Here is a 19,022-nt window from a genome sequence, read left to right as displayed (position 1 = left end):
TGATGGCTGTGTAAAATGTGCCAAACGCCACAACACACTTAGAGGAGGACATAAATTGCTATACTCTGCAGCTTCTGCATTTGATCCAGCAGGTGCACAATACATAGTAAAGGTGGGTAGGGACCCTACCAAAATCTGCTTTTAATTAGAGCATAGCCAGGCTTGTCCCCTCTGGGTTCGAACAAAAAAGGAAAATTATTATATGCAGTAGAACCTTGGTGTTGCCTTTACCTAGTGTGCCTTGGTGGAGTTTGAGGTATGTTTGGGATCATTGTTCTGTTAGATGGTGACTCCCATGCTTCTGCTTTCTCACAGAAGGCATATAACATTTTCTCCTAGGATTTGCGGATACTTGATTGAATCCTCCATACGTATGTATGCATTTGGACCTATGGATAAGCAGAATATCTGGAGGAGGAAGAATGAAGCATATGCTGAAAAGAACGCCCTGCCTACAGTGAAGCATGGCAGTGATTCGGCAATGCTCTGTGGCTGCTTTGCTTCCTCTGCACAGGGGGTGATGCTAAGACACAGTGAAAAAGCTAAGGTTTGGACATCATTAGACCTTCCAACAGGACAGTTGTCCTAAGCATACCTCATAGTCCACTAAGGTTTGGTTTTAGATGAAGACCTGGAAGATTCTGTAGTGGTCGTCATGGTCGCCTGACTTAGACCCCATAGGAAATATTTGATGGAATTTGATGGGAAGACACAAACCCAAGAATATTAGTGTACTGGAGGCTGTTGCCCATGAGTAATGAACTTCAGTAATGCCGCAAGACTGTTTCTGGCTATGCATCACATTTTCCGTAGCAAAAGGGTGCTATACCAAGTACTAAAGAAGTTCTTGTTGAAGGTGATGTATTGGAAGAAGAAAAATGAACAAGTGCAAGGATCTGAATGACTTTGGCAATGGGGGAGCAAATTGGTGAATGCTAGGCAACTAGGTCACAGCATCTCTAAAACATCTTGTGGGGTGTACCTTCCAAAAGTGATGCAGGGAAGGACTACCGGAAAAGGGTAATGGACCCAAAGACTTACTGCTGCAATCCATGGAGGCCCCACCTAGCGACTGGTGGTGTTATGAAACAACTACATTTTGGGAGAACATGCCTGAAGCCCCTTTTCCCAAACTAACGTCCTATAAATTCCAACTCTACCTTGTTCACATGTACCACAGGACACCTTAAGGGCATTAGGGGGATCTACACTATATTGACAAAAGTATTTATTCACCCATCCAAATCATTGAATTCAGGCATTCCAATCAATTCCATGGCCATAGGTGCACCTAGGCATGCAGACTGCTTCTACAAATATTTGTGAAAGAATGGGTCACTCTCAGGAGCTCAATGAATTCCAGCGTGATATCGTGATAGGATGCCACATGTGTAACAAGTCCAGTCATTAAATTTCCTCGCTACTAAATATTCCACATATAACTGTCAGTGGTATTATAACAAAGTGAAAGCTTGGGAACGACTCAGCCACAAAGTGGTAAGCCACGTAAAATGACTCAGCGTATGCTGAGGCGCAATGTGCGCAGAGGTCGCCAACTTTCTGCAGAGTCAATTGCTACAGACCTCCAAACTTCATGTGGCCTTTAGATTAGATTAAGAACAGAGAGTGTAGAAAGCGTAATTGAATAGGCTTAATTGAATGGCCGAACAGCTTCATCCAAGCGTTACATCACCAAGCGCAATACAAAGCGTTGGATGCAGTGGTGTCAAGCACGCCAACACTGGACTCTAGAGCAATGGAGACGCGTTCTCTAGAGTAAAGAATCAAGCTTCTTCATCTGGCAATTTAAAGCACGGTACTTGTCTGACTGCATTGTGCCAACAGGCGGTATTATGGTGTGGGGTTGTTTTTCAGGAGTTGGGTTCGGATCCTTAGTCCCAGTAAAAGGAACTTAATTTCAGCATACCAAGAGATTTTGGTCAATTTCTTACTCCCAACTTTTTGGGAACAGTTTGGGGATTGGCCCTTCCTGTTCCAACATGACTGTGTACAAAGCAAGGTCAATAAAGACATGGATGAGTGAGTTTGGTGTAGAAGAACTTGACTGGCCTGACCTCAACCTGTCCTGACCTCAACCCGATAGAACACCTTTGGGATGAATTAGTGCAGAGACTGCGAGCCAGGTCTTCTCGTCCAACATTAGTGTCCGACCTCACATAAGGCCAAAAATTCCCATAAACACACTCCTAAACCTTGTGGAAAGCCTTCCCAGAAATGTTGAAGCTGTTATAGCTGCAAAGGGTGGCCCAACATCAAATTAAACCCTATAGATTAAGAATGGGATGTCACTCAAGTTCATATGTGTGCAGGGCAGGCGAGTGAATACTACCGACAATATAGTATGTATATAGATATAATGCCACATACACAATTTTAGATTATATAGTTTGAAAAAGTTTACATTTCTATGCCTTCATAAAAAGGTCCACCAAATAATTGATGGGTTATTCAAATCAGGGCTGGCTAAAGAGAGCCATGACAAGGCATTGTCCCCCTTCAGGAGGGACTATGTGACATTTGCCGACACTAGAGGTGACTACTGGATCATGTTCAGTAGCTTTGGAGGTGGCATCCCTAGCAAAACAGCAGGGACAGCAGCGCACACATAGGATCATCTAACTCTTTGTATGATCTGCCGCAGTGACACCACAGTGTGGCTCAGAGCATATTGGTCATCACAGCTGAGACAGCTCTGCTGTGCCAGGTCCAGGATGTTTTCATGCACATATTTACTGACATCAACTGAAATGTTATACATCCTAAACTGGTGGACACATGCTGTCTCACCAATAAGAGGATAAAGAAAACATACTGATCTGTGGGAAGAGTAAATCTGACCATGAAAAGGCAATGTGATGCTAGATGATATAAAAATAGAAGAAATTTAAAAAGTAAAAAGGATTATAAAATGAATTCCAAAACTGATTATTTAGACTGGAATGATGTGTTTCCTGAACAAATGGAATGATGTGTTTCCCAAACAAATATTACCTACAGTCATTTTAGGACACCCCATAAAACCTTTGGTCTTTTAACACATTGAAACATATGGGCATGATCTTAAGCTTTGTTTTAACAATATTAAGAATTTTGGAGGAGCCTGTCTTATTTAAACCTGATTTTCTAAGTGAGTGGAGTCACCATGATGAGATCCTAAGAGCTCTCTGATGTCTTTAGAAAAAAGGATGTAGATTAATGTGAGTAGATGTGGGCAATATGATATGAACTTGATAAAATTTGTTACCCTGGAAACATAGTGTGCATTATTAATATCATGACTAGTATAGAAGTGGTATACCGCTGTTAGGTATACTGTAATATGAAAACAAATTAAATATTGTGTACATTTGCTTAGTAACGGTACTAAAAAACAATGCACTCGAATAGAGAATTCCACCAACATCTTACTATTTTTAGAGTTTTAAAAACTAAACAATAACAATAAGCCAAGATTACTCCATAATATAAATAAATATTCTTTAACTGGAAATAAAACAGTTTAACGGAACTTTACTGAATGTGTAGCTTTTTTTTTGTTTTTTTTTTGTTTTTGTTAAAGTTTATTAATTAATTGTTTCACATTACAGCAATGTTAGTCTTTCCCAATGTAATCCCTATAATCCACCCAGTCTTTAAATTGAGAGATAATTACAACCAAAAATGTTTTCCTATTTTTAGCTTGCTCACACTGAAATATGCATTCTCCTAGCTGCCAAAGCACCCTAAAAATGTAAATCATTTATTTAAAATATTTGCTTTTGATAATCTGTATCAGCCACAACAAGCTTATTTTTGTTGTTGGTTATCATGCTGGCCCATGAATTCCATATCGGTGCTCTAATTTTGCCTGACCTCTACTTCACGGCCCCAGTAACACTAGCAGAGCTGATTAGCAAGTGAACCATATGGTGACCACATCAGGCAAGGAAAGCAGTACGTTTCATGACTCACAACTGGACGAGTGTAAAGCCTTGGCTTTTCACAGTCGTGCTTAAAATTCAATTACAAAATCATACAAACAGACTCTAACAGGTCAAAGCTGTGATGTGTGGTTGTTAAATCAGTCTCCTCATAGGCCAGAATATACCATAAGCTACAAACCTACTGGTTTGGTAGTATCAGAAAAGCGGACAGTCATGGGCACCCCATTTTACAGCTGTTTTGAAGTATCCCAATAGGAATTACAAATTGGAGTTGTTCCATCCTGCAAAGATGCGCCTGTTTCACCTTGCTTCTTCCACTAATGTGCTGCTTCTGCCAAATCAGTTCAGATCTGCATGCACTATGAACCAGTTAACGTGTAACAGCCACAGGCACGAAAAGAAACAGAAAACAGGGGCCAGTTGGAGATGAGCTCTGTTAAAAAAAGAATAAAAAAATCAAAGGTGTTTTGTTTTGGAAGAAGCAACAAATCACAGATGGAAGAGAACTAATAAAGAAATTATTTTTGTAGAGTTTCCGCGTCGGTTTTGTTTGCCGCTTATGGAATAATATGTCATAAGAAGGTAGGGATTCAAAGCTAAGTGAATTAGGTAGCTTCCAGAACTGCTTCAATTTATTCAGAGCCCAGGGAGAAGAAAGCCCCCCTAAGAAGTCCTATCTAGTTTTCAGGGAGAGGAGCTTTTTTGAATCCAGGAAATTTCATGTGATCTATTTTGGGATCTTCTTTTTTTCAGCTCAACAAGCACAAGCCTGACAGCATTCCCTCCACCCCACAAGTCTTCCTGCAGTTTGTGAGGTAAATGTTTTCAGATTCAACCTAGAACTATCGTGAATAGTCTTAGATGCAAATAGCACTGCAAAGCCTAAGGGAGAAAACACCATCATCTCAGTAATAGTTTTTTTTCTTCCTACTTCAACAGCTCTGATGCGTGGTTAATAAGCAAGCTGTTGCCACAGTTAGTCCAATGCAACAATCGAACCATGTGATGAGGCCAAATCAAGCCTGGCACCCCAACAACCGACCCTCCGCTAGGATGTGGATAACAAACAAGACTTTCGCCGGAAATGAATCAGCTAAGGTAGACACCTACCGAAGGGATAAAAAGATGCAATTAATTGCTAAACCCAGCCGGTGCCTGTTTCCTCCTAGGATGCCAATCCCTTCACGCAGTCTGACTTTTCACAGCTGGACAGGTCTGTAATCACCTGGACGTGAAAAAAAATAAAAAAATGTAAAAAAAAAAACACGGAGCTACGGTAGTCAGATTACATGTCGGTGTGGGCATGTATCACTCCCTGCAATCCCCTGCCTCATTTCCCCGCTCCCACATGTTTGGACACGTAATGCACATGGAGACAGCAGTACTGCACAAACTGCGCAGTGGGTGGACCACTGCTTCTTTTTTGTCCTTTTCATGGTGCCTAGCCTGGAGATGCTCTTTACTCAGGGAGCCAAGGTTTAAAGGTTAATGCACAGATGTACAAAGCAAATTGTGCTTCTGCAGTGAACTGATGAGTCCAGTACCCCTGGGTATAGTGAAAGATATGAAATCGTATGGTACAATCACAGAGTTCGGGCAACACTGTTAAAATTCAAGAGAGCACCCTTTCAAACTGGTTATCAGGAATACTTAATGTCAGAGTAAGAAATCGCTTTGATTACAGACACACAGCTATCAAACAACTGTCATGGGGAGAATTTCATTACATTTTTATTAGATATTTAGAATTCTTAATCCTATATCTACAAAGCTTGAATCTATCACTGCCTATATTTGTTGTGATGCTGATTGGAAACATGTATGTATGTATGTATGTATTCCTCAACCATTTTCCAGTCAGCATCACAGCAAATATAGGCAGTGATAGATCTCAGCTCTGACGATCAAAGCAATGACAGCACAGACACATTTGGAGCTGTCACAGACAGCATGGCAGTCTGCAAGCTGACTTAACATCATTAAGAAGGCAAATGTCAAACTCTGTAGCTCCCCCTTCCAATCCCTCACTCTCAAGGAGTGTTATCTGCCTCATCAGCTGGCCGTGTGGCCGCGTCCACTGCTGGGCCTCCATGCTGGAGAGGAAAAATGCTGATTCTAGCAGACTGTCTTTCACATCTGATCAAATTGTCCTCAACAGAAAAAAAAAAAAAAACATGTACACATCCACAACCAATTCCTAATCAACGCCACCAGATTATATACTCTGCAGGCCGCAACACATACAGCTTTTCAAGCCTACAGGGAGCTACAGCTCAACGCTTGACAAAATGAACTAATCTAAAATAGTGCTGAATCATTTTACTTCAGTGGAAAAGACTGTATTTAAAAAATTCCATATTTCACTGCTTGTAACAATAACATTACTTTTGCATTGTGATTTAATCTTAGGTATTTTCTATGTGAAATCGGTACAAGACTGCAGCATGTTTGAAGCAATTCCAGGTTTTTTCTTCTGTTACCCCACAGATATTTGAACTACTACAAAATGTTGAATGGAAGGTCAGATTCCAGGTGAATTATTGAAAGCTTAGAAATGGTGCTTTTTAAATCCAGTGTAAGCAATCATTCTTTCTCCTATATTATCAATACAAAAATATTATGTTTTTATTATATAAGACAACAATTATGTAATTTTAGTCATTCTTAACAGCCCACAATCGGCAATGACAAGATTAGAATTTACTCCTAAAGAGGAGCAGATAAAAGCAAAAGTCTTCTAGACCAAATTAGTCCAGTCAAGCTTTTTTCATGTTCCTGCTTTTGCCCCTAAATGCATTAGGCTGCAGAGCTTTGAGCAGTAAACCTAGTGAAGTGTGTTGCACAAGTGACAGCCCTGATCTAAAATCAGGCTGGGACTCTCGCTGTTATCTGCAGGCTAAAAAAGAAAACTCAGACGGACATCAAAAGACATGTACACGTGCAGCAGTATGATGAATTCACCCTGATGAATATGCATATCCAAGCACTACGGCCTTTTGGCCTTGGATGAAAAAAAAATCTATTTTAAATTCCCAGTGCTGCAACTGACATTACTTCTGAAATAAATATGCATACTTATACAATGTATAAATCTGTCTGACTGAATTAATTTCACATGTTGAAATAATTTTATGTCTGGTCCATTCTGGAGGCCGTCTAGGTTCAACTTTCTAGGTAGTGTTAACTGTTAAACGCGTTCAAGAGAATTCTTGCAGTAACATAAGATATTGGCGTTTTGACAAGCACAATCAACATAGAGCTACGACTACAACAGCAAGAGTATTTAAAAATCTCCTGAAAATACAGTCCTCAAGTCTCCAATAACCAAGTTCAACCCAAGTTACAAACCCTTTGTCACAAGGGGAGCTGGGTAAAGAACGTTCAGCATATGCATGGTATTATGTTTGTTAATGCAAGCTTTGGTCTCCTGCCGTGTGTCAAATACAGTAAAAAATATATTATAAACCACATACCATATCTTCTCATACACAAAGCATGACTTCCCCGGCTAAGAGACTCCTTGGAGAAAGTCTAATTGGGTTTTTTTTATCTAAAATATTGGAAAAGCAGAGCTCATATAACATACTGGAATACTACAACCACTGGTCATGCCCCAAATTAGCTCATTTTCAATTAGTTTATTATTCTTTTAGTTTCAGCCAAACCATTAAACACTGCAGCATGTTCAGGACTGATTTCATTTTAGAAATGAACTAAGGAAAGTTTAGAAGACTCAAATAATTTTCGGTGCAGTGGTAAAACTACAAGCTTAGTCAATACCAAAAGCCAATGTTTCCATGTGCACATTGACTGATCAGTATACAGCATTTTGATGTTCCCACCAGGGTGTATAGAACAAATAGCATGGTCACAGAACTAGGTTAGAGAAAATTATCAGAGAACACACTATACTATTTTAGGGTTTTCAGTGGCTTCAGTCTAAGGGTGGCATTTGCAGTTTTATGGCACAGGTGTTGCAGTCACAAAACAAAAGAAAAATGAATCATTCGTCGAAATTCCCAAGTGGAGTTTTAAGCATAAACATGTCATTATAGATCAAACGAACATCTTAAATCCCTCTGGTGTGCAAATAAACATCACATCTCGGCTGAAAAACAATAACACACTTGTAAATGGTGGTAACAGTCACACTTGGTAATTTAACAAACGTGCCAGCATAACAAACCTAAATGCAGACTTCACAACATATGACTTATAACAATAAGAATTTTATATGGAAAGTTCCTGTGGGACCTATATACACTATATATCCTCACGTTTGAGGACACCCCATCTATTTAGTGAATTCAGCTGCTGATACAGGTGTTCAAAAAGCACTGGCAATAGAATGGGACACTCTGTAGCTCACATGAGCTTAAGAACTATGCTTACACTGCCTGAACAACCCGAGTGTCATGCCGGCTCTCAAACTCACAAACTGTTCATCCTCTCAAATTATCAAAAGGAATGGAAAAAGAAGCCACAGCAACTACAATGAATCTGTAGTTAATTATTTTGACAAGTACTGCCAAGCTGTGTGCTTTAATGCCACGGCCAATTTATGTCCCGATGCGTTTGGAAAGAAACAAAAATTGATTTCTTTTCTCTAAAGTTGTCCAGTGACTTGATTAATACCTGATTTCATTCGGATCTACAGGTCCCAGCAGATGCAACTCTGCAGTGCCAGCAGTTCATCAAGGAGATTCACTACTGCGTATACAAGATTAGTAACTGTTTATTGTATTCTCTGCATTGGAGGGCCTCTAACTTGAAATGACAAGGCAGTACTAATTTCACACCTAAGAGGGATTCAAGCCTGGATCCTCCAATATTGCAGTGCCTAATAGTCTTTTTCCACCACTACCTTTATTTATTCTTTCATTATTGCGCCATTTGGAGAGTTTAGTAGCTCTCTTCTGGCGCGACCATTATGACGCCTTTTGCATGTGAGTGTTTATTCTGCCCAGTTCTTTATTTTGGTTGTTACCCTTACTGGATCCTAGGGCTGTCCACACAAAAAAAAAAGAAAAGACAAAATGTGTCTAAGATGTTGTGGCTAAATCTGTATTATATAGTATGATGAATGAACAACGAAAAGTCATTTAATGGCACACAGTGTACAGTGTACTTGGTGAGGTGTAACATAAATAAACCCCTGCTGTTCTAGCTGGACTTATAGTTCAGCCTTACTCTGAGGGATATTCTGCCATATCCAGGCCAATCCTGTCAAAACGTAGGGCTAAACTCATGTGTCAACGCTTGATTACTCTTTCTTAATGCACTGATGGAAGAAAATAAATTGGATTTTTCCCCCCTTCCTCATACCAATTTTGGAGCAATCCATCTGACTTAGAATCATCTATGATTTCCGCCCCTAGCCCACAAATGAATAGATTACACCACCCTAATAGCACCCAGCACCATGACAACAGCTAGCTACTCAAACGCCCCAGAACATGGAGAAGAAAACGAGCCATCTGCTTTTAGAGTAGTGTCTTTCTGTCTTATTGCAAATGAGTGCTTTAAGTACAGAGAGGGAGGGAGGGAGGCCTTATTGGAGTGCCTGGGAGTCACCTATGGCTGCAGATCCAAGGCTTGGGGAAGCGACTGAGTAATTGTGTTTTTTTTTTTTTTTCTCCTCATGTTCATAAGACAGTAATTTGAAGGAGGCTAGTCCACAGGGGGAAGTGTTTAAACTTGGCAGCTGCGTAGACAGGAGGCGCAGCAGTCAGTCGGGCCCTGAGGGGGGGTGGATGACTGCAGATGAACTGTGGGTAACAAGTGACATGTGCTATGCCTGGCTATTCTTGTGGAATGAAGGGCTGGCACCAAGCCTCCCATTCGGTTGACATATAGGAATGATAAGACTCCCGAGCATCGCACAGGCATGGAGGAAGTAATCCCATCCCAAAATGGCCGTGGGCACCGCATCACCACTCCAACAAGCATCATTTGGTGCACTCCGCACAGCCCCCATCAACTCAGGCGGAGCACACAAATTTCATACAGTGCATTATTTTAAGCCCAGTTCTAGAGCAAGTACAAATCAATAGGGCTAGAGAGCAAGCAGTGCCACAGGGTATAGTTCATAAAATGAGAAATCATAAATAATGCAGAACAGGGTAACAAAAGTGATCTTATTGCTCGGTGGGAACGCACAAAAGGGGGGCAGGAGAAATGCCAGGGGTACATAGGATCGCTCAGCATTTTCTTCAACTTGGTTTATTCAATAATTCATCAGGAAGGAGGCCATATCCAGCAGATGACGAAAGTTACTGACATTAATCATGCCACGTATTTGCCACTACTGCATCGTCATAGCCAAGGTCATATACGCGAAGAATATAACACATATGATTTCATGCTATAACACAAGCAACGTGGTAATCTTCTCGCACATAAACAGATCAAGCTCTCCCTATAAGAGGAGTGGACTGAAAACTATGTTTTGGGGCAAATCCGATCTGCACAGCAAATCGACTGCACAGCAACAGTATACGAATTAAAATAAAATGAAGTAGAAGCTAAATTATAAATAAAAAAAATCTGCTTTCTAAAGATGAAAAACAAAAGCATGAATCAGCAGCCATGAACCCCTGAAGTTAATGGCTTCTTTTAAAGCCAACAGTAATGACAGCTAGACTGGAACCCTAGGTGGCATCCTTTTTAGTGATGGAAATGCAGCACATTAAAAAAAGCAGTTTCAAACAGCACAATGGTCATTACAATAGCAATTATACAGTAATTTTCAGCTGAGGGTTGCCAATTACTTTGAGTAAGCATCGGGTCAGCAGGCAGCACCTCCCTCTTCCATCAGAAGCAGAGTGGACAAGGTGACAAGCTGCTTTTGCTCAATAATGCCACATTAGTGTGTCCTTAATAATAATTCTAATTTCTAGATTGTTCTGCCCCTATTGGCCTGCATTGCCAGAATACAACCAGGTTTTTTTTTAGGAGATGCAGTGTCCGAACCAGGTGCAACCAATCAGTTTCCCCAGGGTGCTCGCTAAGTATCTTGGACTGCTTTCAAAGCCGTCTTGGCAAACACACCTTGAGTGATCTCACAGAGTTTGTAGAAATACTCCCTCAATCAACTAAATGTATACATAAAGACTGAGATGTGAGTGATGTGGACACTTCTGCTGATTTTACTCTTTTGTAACTTCAGAAAATAAAATAAAATGAAAAAAGCCAAAATATTGTATAATATAGTAAATGTAGTACAATATTGTATTGTGTGTTAAACATAGAATATGTATAAGGATGCCTTAGGTGTACATAAAGCGGTATGGTTTATATATTGTATGCATATGTGCAGATGGGTAATAAATAAATGTCTTAAGCCACCAGAAGACCTCCAATGCACCTTGCCATTGACTCCAGGAACTTTCCTGGAGGCATGGAAAAATGTAGTTCCAAAACATTTTTCTTCAATTAGTGTTTTAATGATGTGATTGAAGAAAGTTGTATCATCCAAAACTCTATTTAGTGACTGTATAAGCCACAGCATATGATTTACATGATCTTCATCAAGCCATTCAAGTCAGTCATTCTGAAAGAGACCATTCCCTTCAGGACTGAATTATTTAATTATAAGATCATGGTCATTAATCACAATAGCTTTGTTTTGAATTGCAATGACTTATCCCTCTAAGGATAAAGACGCACAGAGTATGACAGGACCACCAAACGCCCTCACTGTAGGGGTCAAGCATTCAGGTCTGGACCATTCTCATGTTGCCTGCCACACATGCACTCGCCCACTCACACAATAACCTAGTGAAGGATAACTAATCTGGCCATATCACTCTGTATACCAAGGCTGATGATTTTTGCACCACTGAACTATCAAATGTGTGTTCATCTTTGTAATGAGGGGTTTAAGCACTGCAGAACTATTATATTACATATTTATGTTGTTGGTCATGGACAGTTCTTGGTGACACAGTCTGATCATGTCCTGCATCGACAGTCACCTCAAAACAGTTGATCTTTTTTTACTGATTGCACTAATACAAGAGCACCACAGTCACTGAATGTGAATTTTAACCCTATTAAATAATCTTAAATAATCTAAATGCATTCACTGATTCTGCTGTTATACATAGTTATAAAATACACCGCTCCTTTCAGAGTAATTTAGATCTTTTCTTCGTCACCTTGAACCAAAATTAGGGTCAACTGTGCCAACTCAGTAATTTATTTTTACACGCCACAGAGTTTGGTAGTGTGTTAAGTATTGCTTAAGTGTATCATGCAGTACAGCTGGCTGGAAGCATGTGCACTCGTTATGTTTGTCAACTCATTTATTAATTAAAGTTTTTTCTTTGCCACCTGTATCTTCAAACTCTGTATTAGCCTGTGACATGCGTGCATTTATGCAGTCATGCAGTGTAGCAATTGCTTGGTGACTCTTTTTGCTAAAGCCCTCCTGTAAGTACTTACAGAGCAATCATAGTTTCATCTGTAATTAGGCCTGGGCACATTAAAAACATCACAATGTGTGCTGTGTGTAGATTACCTGTAAATCACATACTCAATATCAAAATTTGGGGGGAGTGAAACTTTACCCATTTTTTCATTGAAGACACAGGAGGATCTAGATTAAAACAGCATGGAGGACTGCATTGCAAATTGAGATACTTGCAAGGTACATGGCTAAGTAAGCTAATTAGGAAGCCTAGCTAATCATATGTACTTATGGGGTGATGCAATTAGATTCTCATGAAACCACAAGTATAAAGCCAAACACTTAGCAAAAAGGGTCCTTAGTAGTGAAAAAGTACAGTGTAGCGGAATAGCGGAGCCCTTTTAAGGTGGTTAAGATTTTGGGACGTTGTGGCCAAGGGGGGCTTAAAGTAGGCCAAAGTTGCAGGACCATAGTGTATGTGTGAGAGTGGGAGGGACTTAAATACCTAAAACATGCAACTACATTTATACATTAACACATACTCATTTATCAAGACCAATGAAAAACATGAACAGCCTACACGATCCATTCATCTCCTTTCATTTCAGAAAATAAATAAATAAAATAAAGCCATATTTTACATGGCATGTTTCATGCCTTCTGGCTATAACTGTGTGACCCTGATCTGATCTATTAATTTGGAAATCTCATATCTGGTCAACTTGGTTTTACTTTGGTAAACTTGTTTGTGAATTGTACTGCTGTCTTAAAACATTTTTTGACATAATTTGAATCTGGCATTTTTATATTGTCACTTTATATTGTTGCAAAAGTTAATGATGGACCCACAAAAAATGTTCCAAAATTACTTGGAATAAAATCATTCTACACTGATTTTAAATTAAAGTTAAAAAGGGTTTGTCCTTCTTCTATAAAGCTGCAAATGTGGAGATATGATGTTTGCCTGACAGTGACGATTTATATTTATATTTATATTTATATTGGTGTTTAGGTATTTTTAAGGTTTAGCTTCTAGTTATTTTGCCTCTAAAAGCTAGTCATGTGGACCTACAGTAACCAATGATAGGGGACCTTAACAATACAGCAACTAAATATAAGTGTGCTGCTAAATTAAAATTTCAGCACCCCCAATTTATAGGGCCTTGCTGTGTGTATGTGTGTGTGTGTGTGTGTGTGTGTGTGTGTGTGTGTGTGAAAGAGAGAAAGAGAGAGAGAGAGAGAGAGAGAGAGAGAGAGAGAGAGAGAGAGAGAGAGAGAGAGAGACTGGGGCTTCTGCTTGAAATGCCAACTGTCCTTTTTGGACTGTGTCCTTCCGCGTTTGTGACTTGCTAGAAACAAGTTCATTTCCAATGCCAGTAGTCTTATCATGGAGAATCCTTATTCTCAATTGCATTTGACCGAGGCAGATAGCCTGTAGGAACAGGTTACTTTTGCAACTAGGGCGGAAATGCATGTCAATACACCACAACAACTTGAGTGCCGTGAGACTTTTAATGGCCAAGACAAGGCCAGAACCTCCACACATGGCCAGTTCCTGCAGCGAAATGTCTCCATATCGACCTGGGGCATTGGATTGTACAGAGCCCTGTGGTGAAGGGAACTCCACACTGGCTAGCAGGCAGCTGTGCTACTGCTACCCTGGGAGGCTCTGCATCCAAATACAAACCACACGCCCTGCTTACGCTCAGCTGGGTGGCCAAGAGAGAAGCAGCATGGTGCTGGAGAACTGTTGCAAGCAAACCAATGCTGTAATCCTAATGGAGATCATACAGTTCCACACACAAATGGTCCTTTTTTTTTCCACATTTTTCCTGGAGGGGGACTTGCCACTGCTATGTACTGAATCTCTGCTTGATATATCACAAAAAAAAAAAAAACAGGTACCACAGTTTGTTGCCATTTCTCAAAAGAAGATCATAGGAATAGCAGTTATTCATTGCCCTCTGTTGCCTTTACGCAAAACAAAAGTATGAAAAAAACAGAAACTAAAGGAATCCAGGACATCTTGCATAAAACTCTCAGGCACAGGCTTCTCTACCTGTTTCAACAGTGCTGTCCAATGCCCCACTTTAGACACCCTTCTATTGGATAAAGGCCAGGGAAGTGTCAACCATTCACTCAAGGCGGCTGTGGTGCCCGGAGGCTGGCACTGTACAGCATGCACGAGGCGCTACATCGCCTCTCTGCAGGAGAGGAGCTGACAGCCAAGAGTCTGCTTAGCGCCGAGTGCAGCCTCAGAATCTCAACACGCTACTCCACGTACACCTCCACAAATTTCCTCTCCTCTCTTGGCAACATCTGTAAGAGCTGTTTTTACGAGCACCAGTAACCCGGGTTAGTCATGTTTGGCAACAAACACTGACGCAGTGGTTATTTAAGTGAATCGCATCCTGCAATCAAGGAGACTGCATACAGTAATTATACAAAGATAAAAAGTGCCAAATACTACTGGCTGCTTACAGACGGTAGCACTACACTGTTTTGACATGCACGCAAAAGCCCTGTCATGTACAGGATGGTTCATCTTCACACGTATGTGTTATAACCATCACTCAATGCCCAGACAGTTGTGTTTTTTGTTAAGAACAGCATGTGTTTCCTAATTTAACGCAAAGCAGACAGTACTGGCATGCCCTCACAAGGGTATTTCCATTAAGCCTTGTATTATGGCAATAAAAGGCCCTCCGATTCCTTTTGCCTGTGGATTGAAGCTTGCTTGCATATGCCGTCTTCTATTTACAGGCTGCTCCTCCCTGGAACAATGGGAGAATTCAGTCTGCGAGTGTATGAGTAGGTGGTATACAGTACACAAGCACAGATGCTCATCTATTAATCACGAATAGCAGCAACAGATTGCCTTGGTTTTTATCAGCACAATTAATTCAGGGGACTGGAGACGAGGAACGCACAGCTACGCCACTTCATTCCCTGCGAACAAAAGCACCTGAAAGGAAAACATTGTCACTGACCCAGTGCTGATTTATGTGGTCTTAAAAAAAATAAAAAAAATTCACAGGTTACAGTGCAACATTCGCCACTGAGAAAAGAAGAAAAACTCGTCCGGTTTCCTCCACCCAGGGAAGACACAAAATACAAGTAAACACGAGTTACTCAGTGCAAATGCAAGGTTTTCAAGCCGTTGATGGGAAAATGAGCAGGCCTACCTCTTAGAAACAAGACACTGGCAGAAGTGACAAAGAAGAGCTGTTTTTTTCACCTTCCATCCAAAGTGCAATGACCACCACAGAACTAGGCAGGCTAGCCAGTGTTTGATTCACAGGGCACTGCTAAGAGACTTAGAAGTGTGACAGCCTGATGCATGTGATACAAGAGTTAACGTCCAAGTCATACGGCACCATGTAGACAAGAAAGGCCACTGAACGAGGGGGCTGTGCTCGGATCAGTTAGATCAGAGCAGCCGTCAGATTCACCACGTCCAGACAAACGTTAATGTCAGGCTGGGCCTCTAATTTCATGAATATATTTATATTTATATTTATATATATATATATGAAGAATTACATTAAAAATAAGATGATTATATCTTTACAGCACTGGATAGAAGACATCTAGTACAGTACCATATAGTATAATAAATAAGCACATCCATATTTAATACAAAAATTTATCTAATAATACTATTTGACAATTTATACTATTTGACCAATTACATTTTACAAACAATGGCTGACGAATGATAAGTTATCACAAAAACGCCGTACTAAATCGACCAAACAGTTGAAACAGCTGTCAGTCCGGCGTGCCACGACCTCCACTCCACTCCAGTCAAACATACAATGTCCTAAAACAACGGCTAAGCAAAGTTTTTCTGCCTTGTTGCTCCAACTAGTAGCTAATGATATCGGGTTATAAGGAAGAAGAGGTCCTCGGCGTCCTTTCCTGAATCACAGCCCAACAGCCTACATGATCTGTCTAAGATGTTCATCAGTTGTAGGCCTACAAACGTAAATAACCCGATATCTAATTCAGCCTCGTTCTTATCAGGTCCCCCCGAGAAGAAGTGTGTCACCACAGCCACAGCCAGGCTGCAACCCAGCGCCGACGTCGTTCCAATCGACCCCAAAAAGGAAAACAGTGAAGACAGTGGCGGGACACAGTCGCCTGGCTCTGGCTCCCAGTTTTGGGTCTAAGTTACGAGCGATACGCGCTTGTTTTTATTCAGTGAAGCGTTCAGCCTCTCAGACATGTTAGGATGCTCTCGTCCACCTCAGGTTACTTTTCTGTCCTCAACCTGACAGGTGAAATAAAACGCGAATACCGCCCAAACCGCCCTCCGTAGGCTACCATTTCCCTCAGTAAAATGCCAGTTCACCACACACCGACCTTTCCCGGACATCTTTCACACTCCAGGCGAATGATATAAATCGACATGTTGACAGAAGCTGAACCTGTGCACGCGTGTGTGTGTGTGTGTGTACGCGCCAGCGTCCCTTCACTGACTGTAGCATGTTTTCACACATGTGCCTCGCGCGCGTAATCTAACGCCGCTAGCATACGCAGGAGACCGAAACAAGCCGGCATTACCTTTTCTCGATTTGTTGCCATACCAGGTTAGTCCCACTCCATCTGGTCCACACCGACTCACTTCTAATCACCATATAAAATCCCTCTTAGCCTTATTGTTTTTTTCCCCTCTCAGTTATCCGTTCAGAGCGGAGGCGCGAGAGGTCTATCTACCCATCTAGCATCGTCAGACAGCGGTAGTGTAAGACTTGGGGGTTGTCTTTTTTGACACGCAGCACAGAAACTGAGCGGAGTGGCACTTGGTGAGAGAAGTGAAGTGGGGAGGAGCACGGCGTTCAGGAGATATCCCCTCTTCCCCCTGTGAGCCACGGCTAAACGGCAAATCTTCGCACAGCGTGCTGTTGCGGAGACAAGCTCTCATACTCGCTATATCAGCATCTCTGGAATATACCACAGCCTGAACGAGAGGGGGGAGTGGACCGCTGTTCGGTTTGGATGGCGTGTGAGAAAGAGAGAGAGACCTCGTTTTGGATGCTTGGTTGAAAAGCCTGACTAGTTAGTGCACTTAAAAAAGTGTAAAATAAATATTTATGGTAACTTTATTGCAGACATTTGCCCAACAGAGTCTCTCTCTCTTTCGCTCTCTTGCTCTCTCTATTTTGGGAGTAATGTATAGTAAGGTTTGTCTAACCCCAGTCGCTTTAGCTGGACCTCGTGCGGTCCGTTTGGGGGTCTTTGAAGGGGAGAACGTTATGTTTTAAGGGGCCAGGGTGTTACTGCTGACGCCATGCGAAAACGAGGGTACCCCTGAGGGATACTCAAACTCGTGTCCACTAAATGCCACCGCCCCCTCCCGTTTATCATAGTAATTATCACCATCTCCTCCTCATCATTATCATCATCACGTGTTGACATACTTATGGGATTGCGGATTACAGAGTACTGGTGAGCAAGGTGCCTCTGCCTTCTGAAAAAATCATGAGGAGCAAGCTATGATATGGAGAAGCTCATAGCCCCAGTGTTCTCCATAACAGCAAGGGCAACAGCTGCTGCAGCTGCATCGCCTGTGAAGTTTTCACACAGCAGCGAAAGAAGCATCTATATTTTATTAGAAATCTCTGTAGAAAATTGAAGCGGTTTCATTGTAGCTCTGTATACACTGTGAAAGGCCTTGGGTGCTTAAATGGGAAGAGAATGTTCATTCTTTGCTACAAATGTAGCAGAGAGTCAGAGAATTAAGAGCTCACAGCAGTACCTGCACTTAAATATGACTACAGCCTAGTGCAGTATTTACACTTTTGACGTTGTCTGGTGAACGGCAGATTTGGATTTAGCACCAAACATATAACCTGTATGTGTTTGTCACATGGTCTATTGAAAATGATTGCCTTGTAGCAATTTGCCATAATTTATCAGTGTGTGGTACATTTATTACCACAGTGTACAACTAAATCAATTAGGCACCACTCAAAAGAATGGATGCTATCATTTTTGCATTAAAAACTCTGATATAGCAAAGTTTTCTGACAAAGTTTACCAGCAAGAGCTTTTTTAAAATAATAGTGGTACCAGCCATGTGTAAAAAGGGTTGTTTTTGAGTTTTATGGAAGTTTTATGTGTTCCACATTTCTGTGTAATTAAATCAAATTGTAATCAAATGTAATCAAATTTCTGTAGAGTGGATTAATGTGAAATGCTGCATTCTAGAGAAACTACCCTAATCTGAATTATTAACCATGGTGGTGATTATAACTGGATGTCCAAAGTGTTTAATGCATCTAAAAGCTACTTAACAATTATTTTGCATCTTAAAAACACATTCAATGTGGTACATACAGGTACAGGGTGTTGTTAGGCCAAAGTACAACATAAAGTAACTTAATTTGCAACATAAAATTATTTTCAACACTATTTACCACTTCCACTATCCACTATCCACATACTGTACAGCAGCTCAAAACACACATGAATTTATTCTGGATAGTACATGAATTGGCTATATGTATGGCTCAGTGGATTTTTAGTAAAAACAGTGGTTTTATATAGTACTATGACATCCAGAAGACCCCTTTGAATCCTTAAATTGTTCTTTGTCTGATTAAAGTGTTCTTTGCATTGGTGGAAAACCTTTTGTAAATGGTTCTATATGGCACCAAAACGGG

The 19,022-nt window shown here is 40.9% G+C and overlaps 1 protein-coding gene across 4 annotated transcripts in view; it reads right to left on the bottom strand.

Moving 5' to 3' along the window:
• The window catches only part of LOC140540747 (teneurin-1-like), a 260,632-nt gene extending 243,341 nt beyond the window's left edge, over positions 1-17,291 (bottom strand). For 2 of the 4 annotated variants that reach the window (XM_072663174.1, XM_072663173.1), the window contains exon 1: positions 16,921-17,291. The gene's annotated coding sequence lies outside the window, so the exon portion shown is untranslated. Of the gene's footprint in view, positions 1-5,054; positions 5,170-15,539; positions 15,566-16,920 lie in introns of those variants that run through there. The other 2 variants (XM_072663175.1, XM_072663176.1) reach the window with 2 other exon arrangements.
• Between the last annotated feature and the right edge of the window lie 1,731 nt (positions 17,292-19,022).

The sequence above is a fragment of the Salminus brasiliensis genome, chromosome 19, assembly GCF_030463535.1.
Source record: "Salminus brasiliensis chromosome 19, fSalBra1.hap2, whole genome shotgun sequence".
In the NCBI taxonomy this organism is placed as follows: domain Eukaryota; kingdom Metazoa; phylum Chordata; class Actinopteri; order Characiformes; family Bryconidae; genus Salminus; species Salminus brasiliensis.
The sequence above is the reverse complement of the archived record's forward strand: the minus strand, read 5'-3'. Positions and strand labels throughout refer to the sequence as shown.